The sequence below is a fragment of the Petaurus breviceps genome, unplaced genomic scaffold (assembly GCF_028583685.1).
Source record: "Petaurus breviceps papuanus isolate PSGF00001 unplaced genomic scaffold, PetGlider_PUasm1.0 90416, whole genome shotgun sequence".
In the NCBI taxonomy this organism is placed as follows: Eukaryota; Metazoa; Chordata; class Mammalia; order Diprotodontia; family Petauridae; genus Petaurus; species Petaurus breviceps.
In genome coordinates, this window is record NW_027187244.1 from 3,441,634 (window position 1) to 3,460,263 (window position 18,630).

Sequence of the window (18,630 nt, forward strand, 5' to 3'; positions counted from 1 at the left end):
TTATAGGCACAATGTATGTTTGATGACTGAATGTGATAAACTGGGCTTCTGTCAGCATTGCAAGATTATAAGATGACTCCAAAAGACTCATGATGGAAAGATAAATCCAGTCAGAGAAAGAACTACAAAGTCTGTATGCAGAATGAAGCAAACTACTTGCTCTCTCTCTTTTGTTTTTTGGTTTTGTTTTGTTTCCCCTTTCTCATTTTTCATGCCATTGGTTATAATCCTTCTTTACAACCTGACTGATGTTTAATGTGAAGGTATTTGTAGATACTATATTTGATTGCATGCCACCATGGCAGGGGTGAGGGAGAAAATTTGAAACTCAAAGGATTGTGGAACTGAATTTTGTAAACTAAAATTAAATAAATTATTTTTTAAATAAAATGAGTTGGGGAAGAAAAAGAAAGAGCTCTTTCACCTTGAGAAAAAAAAGAACTTGAAATAGAATCAATTATTTTATCTCCAGAATATTTAAAATATATTATCACAGCCACAAATAATCCCCTTAAGATCACACACTTTAATGAAGGTCTCAAATATTAAAAATGATGCCAGTAAGACTTTGCATCTGATTGAAGATTTTAAAAAAATATTAAATTCAGAAGCCAGCTATTTTTATATGGAAGACTGATATTATGCACAAATGACTGAATTAAAAAGCATTTATTAAGTGTTTACTACATAGAAAGTAATATGATAAATGCTCAGTATACAAAAAAGTAAAGCAAGATAAGCTACATCCCCAAGAAACTCACATCTGGATAGCCTAAGTGCAGAACATGGAAGAGGCCAGACCGCCCCTCCCCCACACCTTACTCTGTAAGCGTCAGGGCAACCCAGGGGAAACACTGAGAGTCCTGGCCTTGGCCTCAGTATAGACACCCATAGGCTATAGTACACAAAATCAACAATGAGGCATCTAGCTCCCAGATTGCAAAGTGTGGGTCAGAGCCCTCTGTATCCCAGAAGCAGAAATCCACTTTAAAAGCCAGGAAATAGGCAATCACAATGGGCTGGAAGCAACCAAAGATGATTGAATCCTATTATTGTGAGCAAGAAGAATCACTTTCAGGAGACACCATTGACTCTATATCCACACCTGAGACCACAAAAGGAAATATGAACTGGTCTCAAACACAAAAAGGATTCTTGAAGAGCTGAAGAAAGATTTTTAAAGCCAAATTAGAGAAGTAGAAGATAAATTGACCAATTCTTTTAAAATTATATTGGTCATAAAGGAAAAAGAAATCTCACTAAAGAAAACAAATCCATAAAAATAAAATTTGTGAACTGGGATGGGACGTTCAAAATATAACTAGGGAAAATACCTCCCTAAAAATGAAATGTGAACATATGGAAAAGGAGCTTCAAAAACTGAGGAAAATAATTCACTAAAAATTAGCATCATTCAAGTCAAAGCTAGTGACTCTGACACATCAAGAATCAGTCAAACAAAACATGAAGATTGAAAAGGCAGAAGAAAATGTAAAATATCTCATTGGAAAAACAACTGATCTGGAGAACAGATCCAGGAGAGATAATCTAAGAAGTATTGTTCTACCAGAAAGCCATAATGAAAAAAACAGCCTGGTCAATATCCTCCTAGAAATTATCAAAGAAAACTGCCCTCAGGTCCTAGAATCAGAGGATAAAATAGTTGTTGAAAGAATTCACCAGACCACTCCTGAATGTGATCCCAAATTGAAAACTCCAAGAAACATAGCCAAATTCCAGAATTATGGGGCAGCTAGGTGGCTCAGTGAGTAAAGTGCTGGCCCCAGAGTCAGGAGGACCTAAGATTGGTTCTGGCTTCAGACACTTAACACCCCCACAAAAAAAAAAACTAGCCATGTAACCTTGGGCAAGTTACTTAACCCCAATTGCCCTCCAAAAAAAAAAAAACAAAAAAGGGGGACTCTGAACAAACTTTGGAGCTGCAGAACCCACAAAATGACACAAAAAAGCTAACCTCCCACTGAGGACAGCCCTGCAGGCCGGCAGGAATTGGCCAGTTCAGCACTCTGGGAGCCGAGCCCAGCCCTATGCTGAGGCTTTAGCCCCAGGGCGGGCCTGACAAGCCACCTTCAGGAGGGACTCCAAATCAGCAGCAGCTGTGGCCTTTTCCAGATTTATCAACACATAGATTCAAAGGACAAAGTGAGAGATCAGTGCAGTCTGGACTTTGGGACCCAGTAAGTGGGAGTGCCTGGCTTTTGCTCCAGGATGAGAAGCCGCTGAGACACTGGCACAGCCAGATAGTGCCATGTGGCAGCTTCAGCTCCTGGCCTGCAGAGTGTAGGGGGACCAAGCACCAGTCTGAGGGGTAATCACTATTGCTTTAACCTGCTTGGATCTGGATTGCAGTCTAGGGTGGAGGTCCTGGGGTGTGTGTCCAGCTTGCCAGAGCATGTGGAGACCTCAGAGTGGTCACCCATCTAATACTTCTGGCAGCTGAGAAAACCCCAGCATTTTGGACGAAAGCTCCCCTGTCTGGTGGCAGAGTCCTACTGTGGCAAAAACCCCAGGGGTCAAGTGACTGAGGGGAGATGTGACCAGGCAAAGGAAACAAAGCAGTACGAAGATTCCAGCATTAGACTCCTATTTTGGAGACAAAAAGGAGCAAAGCATGGAACAGGAGGAAGACAGTGAAGTCAGAACTCCTGCACCAAAAGCTTCAAAGGAAAATACGAGCTGGTTACAGGCCATAGAGGACCTTAAGAAGCAGATAAGAGGGGGCAGCCAGGTAGCACAGCGAGTAAGAGCACCGGCTCCAATGTCAGGATGACCTGGAGATCGAATCCCAGGCTCAGACACTTAGCACCCAACCAGAAACACCTGGCCATGTAACCTTGAGCAAGTTACTTAACCCCAATTGCTTAGGGGTGGCCAGGTGGCTCAGCGAGTAAGAGCACCGGCTCCAGTGTCGGGATGACTTGGATCAAATCCAATCTCAGATACTCAGCACCACACCCAAAAATAACTGGCCGTGTAACCTTGAGCAAGTTACTTAACCCCGATTGCTTTAAAAAAAAAAAAAAAAGAAGCAGATAAGAGAAGTGGAGGAAAAATTGGGAAGAGAAGTGAGAACAATGCAAGAAAATTATGAAATGAGAGTCAGCAGCCTGACTGAGGAAAATAATACCTTAAAAAACAGACTGACTCAAATGACAGAATGAAACATATCTTTACCCCAAGACAGCCTGGATGGCATACAGGAAAGGTCTATTGCACCAGGCTGGGAGTGGAGTACAGTACAGTGTGGGTTGTATGTGAACAGACAAGACTGGAGCAGACCTCAAGGGACTGAACTGCTGGCATCTGTGGCAGTTTCCAGAAATATAAAAACACAGATGCCTAGGACAGAATAGGGGAACTCTGTGGGACATGGGTGAAAGAGCAGTTGAGTCCAACACCAGCCCAGCAGAGGGAGCAGCAGTAGTAGGGTTAGTGGCTACTTCAGGAGCTGGCCTACAGGCAGTGGGGGATCACAAGGTTAATACAAAATCCTTGAAGCCTGGGTCAGTATAACCACCCCCACCTCCAGTCCCCCTGGAAGCATGGTCCTGCCTTGACAAAGAGTTAGAAAGTCAAGTATTTGGCTGGGAAAGTGAGCAAACAGCATACAAATTCAGACTATCAGGATCTTACTTTGGTGACAGAAAAGATCAAAACATACAACCAGCCGAAGACAACAAAATCAAAGCAACTACATTAAAAGCCTTCAAGAAAAATATGATTTGGTCACAGGCCATGGAAGAACTCAAAAAGGATTTTGGTAAGGAAGAGAAGTAAAGGAAAAATTAAAAAGAGAAATGAGAGTGATGCAAAAAAAATGGAAAAATGAATCAGCAGCTTGTTGAATGAGGCTCAAAAATACTGAAAAAAATAACACCTTAAAAAATAGACTAATCCAAATTTCCAGAGAGATCCAAAAAACCAATAAGAAGAAGAATGTCTTAAAAATCAGAATTGACCAAATGGAAAATTAAGTTCAAAAGCTCACTGAAGAAAATAATTTCTTCAAAATTAGAATGGAGCAAATGGAAGCTGATGACTTTATGATAAATCAAGAAATTATACAACAGAAACAACAGAATGAAAAAAATAGAAAACAATGTGATATGTCTCATTGAAAAAACACTGACCTGAAAAATAGTTTCAGGAGAGAAAATTTTAAAATTATTCCACTACCTGAAAGCCATGTTCACAAAAAGAACCTAGACTTCATCTTTCAAGAAATTATCAAGAAGGGGCGGCCAGGTAGCTCAGCAACTAAGAGCACCAGCTCCAGTGTTGGGATGACCTGGAGATTGAATCCCGGACTCAGACACTCAGCACCACACCCAGAAATAACTGGCCGGGTAACCTTGACCAAGTTACTTAACCCCAATTGCTTAAAAAAAAAAATATCAAGAAAAACTGCCCTGATATTCTAGAATTAGAGGGTAAAATAGAAAGAATTCACAGATCACCTCTTGAAGAGATTCCAAAAGGAAAACTCCTAGGAATATTTTTAGCAAAAATCCAGAGTTCTCAAGTCAGAGAAAATATTGCAAATAGTCGGAAAGAAACAATTCAAGTATTGAGGAAATACAAACAGGATAATACAAGATCTATCAGCTTCTACCTTAAGGGATCAGAGGACTTGGAATTTTATATTATAGAGGAGCAAGGATTACAACCAAGAATCACCTATCAAGCAAAACTGAGTATAATGCTTCAGGGGAAAACATGGATATTCAATAAAGTAGATGACTTTCATGCAATATTGATGAAAATAAACAGAGCTGAATAGAAATTTTGACTTTCAAATACAAAAATCAAGAGAAGCATGAAAAGATAAATAAGAAAGAGAAATCATAAGGGACTTATTAAAGTTGAGCTATTTCTGTTCCTACATGGAAAGATGATAGCTGTAGCTCATGAAATCTTTCTTAGTATTAGGTTATTTGGAGGAAATAGATGGATAGATAGACAGACAGACAGATAGATGGCAAAGGGTGAGTTGAATATGAAGGGTTCATATTTAAAAAATAAGGGATGAGAGAGGAATATATTGGGAGAAGGAAAAAGGGAGAGCCAGAATCAGGGGTAAATTATCTTACATGAAAGAGACAAGAAAAAGATTTCATAATGGAGGGGAAGACGGGGAAGGTAAGAGGGAATGAGTGAAACTTACTGTCACAAAATTTGACTTAAGGAGGGAATAACTTACACACTTGTTTGGGTACCTTACCCTACAGGAAAGTAAGGGGGAACAGGATAGGGCAGGGGAAGGGGGGGAGGATGATAGAAGGGAGGAAACATTGGGGGAGGAGTACACAGAAGCAAAAACCTTTTAAAAGGAACAGGTCAAAGGAGAAAATCTTGTAGAAATCAATGCTGAAAACTAAAAATAAATAAATAAATAATAATAAAAAAAAAGAAAAGGTCATCAATCGTAAACTTCTCCAAACTTCTCATTTTACAGATGATAATACTGAGGCTCACAGATATAGATGAATATAGTCATACTGAACAACCTAATATTCTATGTCAAATTAATGAAAGATATATAACTCAAAAACCACTTTTATTGGCATAGTCAATCACACATAGTCAGTGATTCATAAATGCATATTGATTGCTTGATTACTTAGAAGTCATTTGACTCCAACTCCAAAGCTTGATTTACTATATCACAAATATTTCTAGATTCTGGTTGGTAAGCTAATTGAGATAGGAGTCAGTATGATTGAGGCAGATAAAACCATGGATACAATCCCTCACTAGGCCTTTGGGAAAACCCACATTCAAAAACCTCATGAATAAGTAGTGCCTTTAGGCCACTGACCATGACCCGTTCTCTCGAGCACTCTACCATCATCCAGATGAGCATGCCAAGTGGACACATACCTCCAGTAGATATACCTTAGCAACAACCAAACTGCCCTCAGACTTTGAACTTAGCAAGAACATAAAGCTACCGAGAGAGAGAGAGAGAGAGAGAACAGAATGAACAAGACATTTCAGGATACAATTATGAACTCTGTCTCCCTTTAGGCCCCTGCTGAAGTGGCAATGCAATTCTAACATCCTCTGAAAAGCAGCACTCCCCCTAAGTCATCCTCCTTGCCATGCCTGTTCTGTTGACCTTCAGGGAAACAAACCCAATGAATAGAGGGCCCAAGCAGTCATCTTTAAAACAGTTGAAGCTTCTCCCACCCCGTTCAGCTAAAAAACTGAAAAATAAAGATCTTGCCATCAAAGTCCTTGACATTATCAAATGGCCAAACATTAGAAACATATATAAGCTTATAAATCATAATGACACTAAATAATATATATCAGTAGGTCAACATATCTCCCCTCTATGTTGTAACCAAAGTTGAACCTTACTGTCATCTCTGCCTGTGAAATATACTATAGATGCCATCTACCCTATTAGAGTGAGAGATTTCTGTGAGCAGGAGTAATCTTACCTCTCTGTCTGTCTGTTTATCCATCCATCTATCTATCTGTCTATCTATCTATCATCTACCTACCTACCTATCTGTCATCTAGCATCCCCACTGCTTTGTTCTTGGTGATATTTTTTTTTTCATTCTTGAATTAATTTATACAATTACTCATCAAGCTTAGGAATATTCCCAGATGTGCTTCCATTAGCAATTTTCTTAAGGGGTGAAAATTCATTCTAGTTGAATTGCTTTTTAGATACCTAGCTAGATTAAATCTATCCTGTTTCCTACTTTGAGATTCAGTTTGCTGAGCACTGGTAGCTTTAAGGTAGTTAAGACATGTTCAGTCTAAAAGGGAGTCTCTTTACCATCCTAAAGATGACCCAGCATTCAAGTTGTTCATCTAAAATCAATTCATCCTGTGATATGTAGGAACTGAATAAACCATCCAACCTCCTCATTATCTCTATGTCCCAAACAACCAGATTTACAACTCAAGATGGAATCCCTAATATTCTGTTGTGCTTTTTCTCTCTCATATTTTAGAAGTTCTTATTGAAATTGGAAAAGTAATTCATAGTGGTATCTAGCACTTTCCTTCATAAAGGTGAAAAGGTTTATGAATAGTTTTATATTTCTTAATGAAGATACTATCCACCAATGAACTGGAAGATAGAAAAAAGATATCTTAAGCAACACTCTTAAATCAGTTTCCAAGTATATGTTGCATAGATATCATGGCAGTCTGTAACTCTTTCCTTTCTATCAGATCATTAACATTGCTACAATGCCTTCATTGACTCTGGTGGTATCTCTTCTTTTTTTGTGAATACTCATAAGCATTCCAAAATATTTTGATGTCCCCTACATTAGTGCTAAATGAGACGAAACTCAAAAAGAGAGGCAAGGAATCAGAGCTTTTGGGACAGCCTGGTTAATTTAGTCAATGCTTAATTTGGAGAAGGGCTTTCCAGAGAACCTTTGCTCCACCATCACACCAAATTAGGGAATAACCCTTCTTTTATTTACCTCTGTGTGGAATAGGATCTTGTCTTCTCTATAGCTCCTCCCAGAAATTTCCTCTTTTCCTTCCCTAATGTGTTACACTGGGTCATCAACATTTTTGTATCAGTAAATAGTGGAAGAAACTCAACCCACTCATGAGTCAAATTAAACTGAAGTAGGGAGAGTATATCTCTTTATGTTCAAGTTTCCTCTGGTCTCTGGCATTTTGGCACATAAAGAGTTGTGTATGTGCCAGAAGTGGAAATTTTGATTGTAATTCACATGGGCTTGACTGGAACCGCTCTCTGGATACTATACAAACATTGAAGTGATTCATGTACAAATCTATACATTTAAAGTTTCTTAATCTGTGGGTAATTTATCCCTGATTTCATGAATTTCTGTGGTAGATAACATTTTGTTGATAAGCTTTGGGTCATTTGTATAAGCTGGTCCTCAGGGGAGAATATTTAACATGGTCAGTTTTTAAGCTTTTCTAGATTTATAGGACCCATCAGAGCTTGTGTTTTATTGTTATTAATTTCAGAAACCTATATTCACCATTACGCCATAATCAATATAGAATGTTTTAATTAAATAATATGAGCATAATGCCACTTAAGTGTTTGTTGAATGCTGAATAAAGGTTCATAATACCCTTTCATTTAGTTAAAATCTTAAAGACATTATAATCCTTCATATGTATAGTTTTCCAAAGGAAGAGATTCAAATCATTTACCAAAGTTCCATCACTTAATATTTTCATTAAGATAATAAGCAAATCAATAAAATTATAAAATATCCATGCCAGAGACTATGCTAGCTTCTTGGAATACAAAGACAGAAAGTAAATAGTACCACCCTTCAAGAAACTTACATTCAATATAGGGGGAGAAATAAGGACAAATTGCATATGAATTACTAAAAAATAAAATGAAAAATAAAAATATCTTTAAACCTATAGCCTAAATATATATTCTATTTGCATAAAGGTAGAAGCCAGAATAGAAAATTAAAGTGAGTGTTTACTTATATACAAAGAAAACATAACTGCAACAGAAACTCTTAAATGTTTAAAATAAATTATCTTCATATATAAGATGCTAATAGCTGACAATTATATGGTACTTTATGATTTTTAAAGTACTTTATGTACTTTATCTCTTTCAGTTCTCAAAAAAGGCCGGTGTGATTGATGCATCTTCTATAATTAGCCTATTTTAAAACTGAGAAAGTGTGTTTGGTTAAGGCAAATGACTTGCCCAAAGCCATGCAACTAGCTTCAATAATAGTAGTCATGGTTTTTTGTCTTCCAAGTCTAGTATTCTTTCCACTACAACACGTTTCCAAATTACAGATTTATAAAATAGTGGACTGAAAAGAAATTAAGAATTCTCTTGGTGATCATGAAAGAGGAGAGGGTAAAACTAGCTTGAAGCTTAACCTAAATAAATGAAAACAAAAACAAAACTAAAATCTTGGCAACTGCCCTCGTCATTTCCTGGCAAATAGAAGAAGAAGAAACAGAGGCTGTGTCAGATTTTATATTCTTGGGCTCAAAGATCACTGCAGATGGTGACTGCAGCCATGAAATTAAAAGACACTTGCTCCTTGGAAGGAAAGCTGTGGCAAATCTGGACAGCATACTAAGAAGCAGAGATATCACCATGCTGACAAATGTACATATAATCAAAACTATGTTGTTTTTGCTGTTGTTGTTGCTTTCTAGCAACAATGTAGGGCTGTGAGAGTTGAACTACAAGGAAGTTGGATGCCACAGAATCAATATTTTCAAATTGTGGTTAGAGAAAACTTTGGAAAGTCCCTTGGACAGCAAGGAGATCAAGTGAATCAATACCGAAATAAAGTAATTCAGGCCATTCACTGAAGAATCAAATACTGAAGCTGAAACTTAAATACTTTGGTCATATAATGAGAAGACAGCACTCACTGGAAAAGACACTGATGTTGAGAAAGATTGAAGGCAAAATGGTTGGCAGAGGGTGAGATGGATAAATAGTGTCATGGAAACAATGAACATGAATGTGGACAGACTTCAAGTGATAGCGGAGGATAGAAGGGCCTGATATACTATGATCCATGAAATGAAGAATTAGACACAGATGAATGACTGAACAACAAGATACTAGTGGATGAGTAAAATTCTGTAAATTGAGTGTTTCTAGATTTTGGTGAAACATTTGATAGAGTGTCTCATGTCATCCTTTGTAGCAGCAAGCACCCCAGCGTCCCCAGGGTGGCTGCTCACACAGGTTCTTGGATTTGCTTTGATAAAGGAAAGCAACTCAAAATGGGTTAACAAGCTTACTTTAATCAGTCAAATATGTATCATTTACCTAGTTCAGGGGAAAAAGGTCAGCACCCCAAACTTCAGAGTATACAGACAGAATTATCAAGATAGAAACAGATCAAGTAGACAGCTTTCCAAACTGTCCAACCATTACATCCATACCAAATCAGCATCTGGGTTTCAACATCTGGGTTTTTTCAAAGCTGGGGGGCTCTGGATAACGGCTTCCCAGAATTCATATCAAATCACAGAACACTTCTCAAAGTGAGCCCCAAAACAAAGCTACATATCAGGGCTTATATAGCCTTCTCCTGGCTCAGAGAATGTAACAACCTTATTGACCCACTAGCCAATCAAAAAGTATCTACTGAAAAACAAGCCTCCCACCCCAGGCTCCAGGTGCACTTTAGCCTAGGGGCAGGGAAGATCTTTAAATTTACATTCCCATTACATCCTTGTAGAACTGATGGAGAGGTGTGAACTGAATAATAAAGTCAGTTGGATCTGAAATTTGCTGAAAGAATGAGGACTGAAATTACTAATGAATAGATCAATTTCATTGTCAGAGATCCCTTTAGGAAATACTCCAGTTTTTTGTCCTTTGCCATGTAATGTTCAACATTTTATTAATGTTATTTAAAATTATACGGCATGCTTACAAAATTTAGAGATTATACAAAGTGAGAAGAGATAGCTTCCATGTTCAAGAACAACAAAAAAGATCTCAACAGACTAGACCACTGAGCTAAATTTAATGAGAAAGAATTTAATAAAGACAAATTTTAAGTCTTCTACAAGGTTACACAATAAATCATGCTATATGGTAGAGTAGACATGGCTAAATTACAGTTTCTATAAAAAACAACAACAACAGTGAATTTAACTTATTGCAACTTAGTATACATCATCACATTGCCTCTGTCTCAGAATCTGTAAAATGAGGTGGAGAAGGAAATGGTGAGACAATAGCAAAAAGGATTAAGTAAATTGACCAGGATCACACAGCTAGTAAATATTTGAGGCCTAATTTGAACTCAGGAAGATGTCTTCCTGATTCCAGACCCAGTGGTCTATCCACTCAGAACCTAACTGCCCTTGTGGCTATCAAATAAGAAAAAAAATTTAATAATTAGAGAAATGCAAATTAATGAAATTCTTAGTTTCTACCTTATACCTATAAACTTGGGGAAATTAATAACAAATATTAGCAGGGTTATAGAAAACTGACCCAATAATGCACTTGAAGATATGATACTGTTTAGTCATTCTGCAAGGCAATTTGGAACTGTACCCTAAAAAAATTACCAAACTACAAATGTACTTTGAACATACACAAAAGTATTTATACACACTTTTTTTTCCTAGCAATGGATTTGAACCTAAGGAGATATTCATCCCATGGGGGATTATTGAATAATTTCTGATATGTGAATGTAATGGAATAATATTGGGTTGTAAGAAATGCTAACAGGGGGATGTGGGGTGGAGCCAAGATGGCAGAATAAAAACAGGACCTACATGGGACTCCAGCTCCTACCACCTCCAATACGTGTAAAAAAATGACTTTAAACAAATGTTAGAGCTACAGAACCCACAAAGTGGCAGAGAGAAACAAATCTTCCACTGAAGGCAGCCCAGCAAGCTGACAGGAAGGGTCTATCACACCAGGCTGGGAGCCAAGCACAGTCCCACATGAGCCACGTGGTTCTGGCCCTGGGGTCTCTCTGACCACCTGTGGCTGGAGCAGACTTTAGGAGAGTGAATCCCCAGCAGCTGGGCAGATTCCAAATTTCTTAACCCATAAACACCAAAAAGAAAGTAAAAGGTCAGTCAGGAACTCTGTTTGATTTGGGTAGAAAAGATCGTGGTCTAGCCCCTGCCCCTCAGGCAAGAAGTGGAAAAGGCACAGCAGCAGTAGCTGCTGCCTCATGGATGCCTCCAGATTTCCTTGGATTGCAGATTGTTGGGGGACCAACTTAACCATTCAGAATGTAATTGCTCTTACTTTGCATTGTTTGGATCTAGATAGTAGTCTTGGGTGTTGATCCTGGGGTGTGTGGCCAGTGTGCCAGAGCTAGTGGGGGCTGCAGGGAGTGTGCCCTCCTAATAGCTCTGGAAGCTGAAAACCCCCCAGCAATTTGGGACATAGCTCTCTGCAATCTGGAAGAATAGTTCTACTGTGGCTAAGAGCTCAAAAATCAAGTAATTGGTTAGCAGTGTGAGCAAGCAGAGGAAGCACTATTATCCCATAGAATCATTTTTGGGGGGGGGAGGATCAAAGCATGGAAAGGGAGGAAAACAATGAAGTCAAAACTTCTGCATAAAAAATGTCCAAAAGGATTTTGAAAATCAAGTAAGAGAATTGGAGGAAAAATTGGGAAGAGAAATGAGAATTATGCAAGATGATGAAAAGTGAGTCAACAGCCTGCTAAAGGAGACCCAAAAGAAGCTAAAGAAAAAAAAAATTAAAAATAGACTAACCCAAATGGCAAAAGAGGCACAAAAAGCCAGTGAGGAGAAGAATGCCTTAAAAAGCTGAATTTGCCAGATGGAAAAGGAATTTCAAAAACTCACTGAAGAGAGTAATTCCTTCAAAATTAGATTGGAGCAAATGGAAGCTAAAGACTTTATGAGAAATCAAGATACTATTAAACAGACACAAAATAAATGAAAAAAATAGAAGATGATTTGAAATATCTCATTGGAAAAACCATTGACCTGGAAAATAGATCCAGGAAAGATCATTTAAACATTTTTGGACTACCTGAAAGCCATGATCAAAAAAAGAGCCTAGACATCATCCTTCAAGAAATTATCAAGCAAAATTGCCCTGACATTCTAGAACTAGAGGGCAAAATAGAAATCGAAAGAACTCACTGATCACCTCTTGAAAAAGATCCCAAAAAGAAAACTCTTAGGAATATTCTAGCCAAATTCCAGAGTTCCCAGGTCAAGGAGAAAATACTGCCAGCAGTCAGGAAGAAACAATTTGGCTTTCTCTTCAGTTGTCTATAAGGTGCTTGGTTCTTCTTCGGAAGCTAAGGCCACATTGGGGTGAACCCTCACTTCAGGCGGCCTCTAGCACCACTACAAACAAGCCTCTTCTCATCTGTCTACTGAAATGGCCGTCTCCGAGCTGGCCTGCCTCTACTCTGCCTTCATCCTTCACGACAATGAGGTTACTGTCACGGAAGATAAAATCAATGCCCTCATTAAAGCAGCAGGTGTAAATGTTGAACCATTCTGGCCTGGATTATTTGCCAAGGCCCTGTCCAATGTCAACATTGCAAGTCTCATCTGCAATGTAGAAATTGGTGGACCTGCCCCAACAGCTGCTGGTGCTGCCCCTGCTGGAGGAGCTGCTCCTGCTAGCACAGCTGCCCCAGCTGAGGAGAAGAAGAAAGAGGAAACAAAAAAAGAAGAATCCAAGGAGTACAATGATGACATGGGCTTCGGTCTGTTTGACTAAATATTTTTTGTAACATTAAATAAAAGGCTTAACTCAAACTTTAAAAAAAGAAACAATTTGAGTATTGTGGAAACACAATCAGGATAACACAAGACCTAGCAGCTTCTACATTAAGGGATTGAAGGGCTTGGAATATGATATTCCAGAGGTCAAAAGATCTACGATTAAAACCAAGAATCACCTACCCAGCAAAACTGAGTATAATGCTTTATGGTAAAATATGGTCATTCAATGAAATAGAGGATTCCCAAGCATTCTTGATGAAAAAAACAGTACTGAACAGAAAATTTGACTTTCATATACAAGAAGCAAGAGAAGCATGATAAGGTAAACAGGAAAAAGAAATCATAGACAGAGGGCACAGAATGAGCTGAATATGAAGGGATGATATCGAAAAAATAAAATTAAAAAGTGAGAGAGGAATATATTGGGAAAAGGAGAGAGGGAGAGATAAATTAGGGTAAATTATCTCATATAAAAGAGACAAGAGAAACTGTTACAATGGAGGGGAAGAGCAGAAGGTAAAAGGGCAATATCAACATTATTCTCATTGAATTTGGCTTAAGGAGGGAATAACATAACCACTCAATTGGGTATCTTACCCCACAGGAAAATAGGGGGGAAGAGGATAAGAGGGGAAATAAGCGAAGAGAAGGCAGATTGGGGGAGAGTGTAATTAAAAGCAAACATTTCTTTAAAGGGACAGGTTCAAAGGAGAAAATAGAATAAGTGAGGGGCAGGATAGGATGGAGGGAATTGGTCTTTCACTGTATAACTACGATTGAATTGTTTTGCATAACTACACATGTACAACCTATATTGAATTGCTTATCTTCCCAGTGGGGGCAGGTGAGGATGGAAGAAGGGAAAATATCTGGAACTCAAAGTTATAAAAACAAATATTTAATTTTTTTTTAAGATCAGAGTTTGAATGTAGATTGAAGCAAACTACCTGCTCTCTGTCTTTTTCTTGTTTGGTTGTTTCCTCTTTCCCATTCTTCATTTCATATGATACAATACTTCTTTATAACCTGACTAATGTCTTATGTGAAAATATTTGCAGATCCTATACTTGATTGTATGCCACCATGGGGGGGGGAGGGGAGGGAGAGAGGAGTAGCGGGGGAGAAAATTTGAAACTCAAGGAATTGTGGAATTGAATCCTATAAACTAAAAGTAAACAAACAAATTAATAAAGACCAAAAAATTAAAATAAATAAAAATAAAAAGCAAATTGGAAAAAAATTTTTTATACATACAGCTGGGAAATAAGATATACAGGCACTGGGGTATAGAAATTCATCTTGCCCTACTAGAATGTAGAGGGGAGGAAGGATATAACAGAGAACAGATTGGGGAGAGGAGTATTCAGTAGGCTTGCTATTTAGGGGTGGGCATAGGGGAAAGAAGGGGAGAAAATTTTAAAACTCAAAATCTTGTGGAAATGAATGTTGAAAATTAAAAGTAAATAAATAAATTGGAAAAAAAATTAAAAAGAAATGATAACAGGGATGTCTTCAAAGTAACATGGCAAGACTTTTAGCAATATATATAAAATGAAATAAAAAGAATCAAGAATCATTACGCAATTAAAAATACTTAAAACAAAGAAATTGAAATGTATTAACTCTGCATGTAATGACCAATTTTGGTTCAGAAAAGTAAGTGTTGAAACATATTACTTCCTAAAAGAAAGATGATGGATTCAGGGTGTCAGATGTGATAAATGTTTCTGATATTGCTGATGTGGCAGGTATTTTTTGTTTTTGTTTGACAATGCATATTCATTACAAGAATTTTGTTTTTTTTTCTTTTACTTTTAATGGGGGGAGAGTGTTGTAACAGAGAAAAAATGGGTTTTTACAAATTGAAAAACATAATAATCACTCAACTGAGCATATCTATTATTTATGCACTCTATAAATATCACCTGTTATTTGGATTTCTGATTTAAAGGTGTTTTGTAATTTTCTATGAAAATATTATCCCACAAATGTATATATATATATATATGTATTTACAAGTATATACATATACATATGCATTTCAATGTTTGTTATTTTTATATTTTTCACTATATCTATCTTTCTATCTAAAGACTCAAAATGTTGCAAAATGGTTAAACTTACCTCATTTGATGCTTATGATAACTCTGTGAAATAGCTATCAGAGTAATTATTACCCCCATATTACAGGTGAGAAAATAGACTCTGTAAGATATTTGGTGACTTCTCTTCACAAATGTAGAAATTTCACAACCATTAAAGTAATATATAAATGTTAAAAATTAATAGGTGTTATTGTTATTTTTAACTGTTTCCTTAAGAACTACTCTATAATTCACATTTGATTTTTATGGACCTTTACTTTCTGATGTGGGAGAATAAAATTAAAGTAGTTATAATTTGCAGGATTAGTGAACTAGTTCGCTCTGTAAAGCCTTTATTTAAGCATTTATTATCTACCAGGCCCAGTGATGTGTTAGGGATAAAATATAAGTCAACACTCACTCATTTTTTTTTTAAAGCAATTGGGGTTAAGTAACTTGCTCAAGGTTACGCGGCCAGGTGTTTCTGGGTGGGTGCTAAGTGTCTGAGCCCAGATTTGATTCCCCAGGTCATCCCAACACTGGGGCCGGTGCTCTTACTCGCTGTGCTACCTGGCCGCCCCAAGACTCCCTCATTTTGAAAAAACAAAACTTCAGACTCAGAAGTTAAGTGAATTGACAAAGATGACAGAGATTGTTTAGTAAGTACCAGAATCATGGATTATGTTTAGGTATTTTGACTCTAAGTCCAGTGTACTCTCTTTTAAAAAATTTATATTGTTTATCTATGTTGCCCAAATTTGCCACTTAAAGACCTAATAATTCACCTTCCCAGAGAACCATCTCACAAAACAAATATTTTTTAATGGTAAGAAGAAGAGAAAAAACAATTTACAAAGAAGAGGAATACAATGAAAAAATCTGAAAATATAGACAATATTTTAAATTTTCCTTCTCTTAAAAGTAGTGGAGAGAATTGTCTTATCATCTTTTTTGGGGCGTGGCTTGTTCTTTATAATTTTGTAACATTAATTTTATAAATTTAATTAAGAGAAGAATGGGAGTTCAATTTATTTAATTGAGGAAAAAAAGAAGACAACAAAAAAGAGAAAATAAGATAACTCTCTACAAGGAACCAATAATTTTCAAAAAAATAAAAAAAAACTTGGAAAAGTATATAAAAATATAAGGGAGCTTGGGCGGAATCAAGATGGCAGAGTAGAAGCAGGACCTCAGCGTGGCTCCACTTCCACTTTCCCCAATCCATGTAAAAAGGGGACTCTGAACAAACTTTGCATCTGCAGAACCCGCAAAATGACACCGAGAAGCTAACCTCCCACTAAGGACAGCACAGGCAGGCCAGCAGCAAGCATCCAGCACAGTGCTCTGGAAACCAAGCTGAGCCCCATGCTGAGGCTTTAGCCCCAGGGTGTGTCTAACCAGCCAGACTCAAGATCAGCAGCAGCAGTGGCCCTTTCCAGATTTATCAACACATAGATACAAAGGAAAAAGTGAGAGCTCAGTGCAATCTACACTTTGGAACCCAGTAAGTGGGTGTGCGTGTCTTTTGCCCCTAGTGAGAACAGCCAGCACCACATGACAGCTTCAGCTCCTGGCCTACAGAGTGTAAGGGGACCATGTGACCAGTCTAAGGGGTATTTGTTCTTGCTTTAACCTTCTTGAATCTGGATTGCAGTCTAGGGTGGAGGTCCTGGGGTGTGTGTCCAGGTTGCCAGAGAGTGTGGAGATGTGGAGACCTCAGAGAGGGCACCCATCTAATACCTTCAGCAGATGAGAAATCCCCAGTATTTGGGATGAAAGCTCCCCTGTCTGGTGGCAAAGTCTTACTGTGGCAAAAAGCCCAGGGGTCAAGTGACTGAGGGGAGACATGACCAGGCAAAGGAAACAAAGCAGACAGAAGATTCCAACAGTAGATTCCTATTTTGGGGACAAAAAGGAGCAAAGCATGGAATAGGAGGAAGACAGTGAAGTCAGAACTCCTGCACCAAAAGCTTTAAAGGAAAATACGAGCTGGTTACAAGCCATAGAAGACCTTAAGAAGCAGATAAGAGAAGTGGAGGAAAAGTTGGAAAGAGAAATGAGAACGATGCAAGAAAATTATGAAATGAGAGGCAACAGCTTGACTAGGGAAAATAACACTTTAAAAAACAGACTAACTCAAATGGCAAAAGAGGCTCAAAAAGGCAATGAGGAGAAGAATGGCTTAAAAAGCCAAATTTGCCAGATGGAAAAAGAATCTCAAATGCTCACTGAGGAGAATCATTGCTTCAGAATTAGACTGGAGCAAATGGAAGCTAGTGACTTTATGAGAAATCAAGATGCTGTTGAACAGATCCAAACAAATGAAAGAATAGGAGGCAATGTGAAATATCTCTTGGGAAAGACCACTTACCTGGAAAATAGATGCAGGAGAGATAATTTAAAAATTATTGGAGTACCTGAACATTATTGGACTACTTGAAAGCCATGATCAAAGTAAGAAAATAGAAATCATACTCCAGGATGTTCTCAAAGAAAATTGCCTTGACGATTTAGAACCAGAAGACAAAATCGAGGTTGAAAGAATCCACCAATCACCTCCTGAAAAAGATCCCAAAAAGAAAACTCCTAGGAATATTATAGCCAGGTTCCCGAATTCCTAGATCAAGGAGAGAATATTACAAGTAGTCAGGAAAAAAACAATTTGAATATTGTGGAAACACAATCAGGATAACCCAGGATCTGGCAGTTTCTACACTAAGAGATAGAAGGGCTTGGAATAGGATATTCTGGAGGTCAAAGGAGCTGGGATTAAAACCAAAATCACCAACCCAGCAAAACTGTGTATCATGTTTCAGGGGAAAATATGGTCATTCAGTGGAATAGAGGACTTTCAAGCTTTCTTGCTGAAAAAACCAGAGTTGAATAGAAAATTTGACATTCAGATACAAGAATCAAGAGAAGCATGAGAAGGTAAACAGGGAAAAGAAATCATAAGGAACTTATCAAAGTTGAACTATTAACATTCCTACATGGAAAAACAATGAAACTTTTTTCAGTAGTTGAACAGAATATAAATATAAATATATGTCTATTTATGAGGGTATATGGGCATATGAATACGTATGTGAATGTGTTTATATATGTTTACAGGTATACATAGATAGAGGGCACAGGTCCAATTTAACAGGAAGGCATGATGCTTAAAAGGTGAAATTAAGAGATCAGAAAGGAATGTAATGAGAGGAGATGGGGAGAGACAGAATGGGGTAAACTATCTCATATAGAAGAGGCAAGGGAAAATGGTTACAATGGAGGGGAAGAATAGGAAGGCAAAAGGGAATGGGTCAAC

The 18,630-nt window shown here is 37.7% G+C and overlaps 1 protein-coding gene and 1 pseudogene across 2 annotated transcripts in view; both read left to right on the top strand.

Moving 5' to 3' along the window:
• Nucleotides 1–18,630, top strand: part of LOC138177447 (gamma-2-syntrophin-like) — a 404,566-nt gene that overhangs the window by 220,808 nt on the left and 165,128 nt on the right. The gene's annotated exons all lie outside the window — the stretch shown is intronic.
• On the top strand, nt 12,759–13,287 carry LOC138177446 (large ribosomal subunit protein P1 pseudogene; annotated as a pseudogene).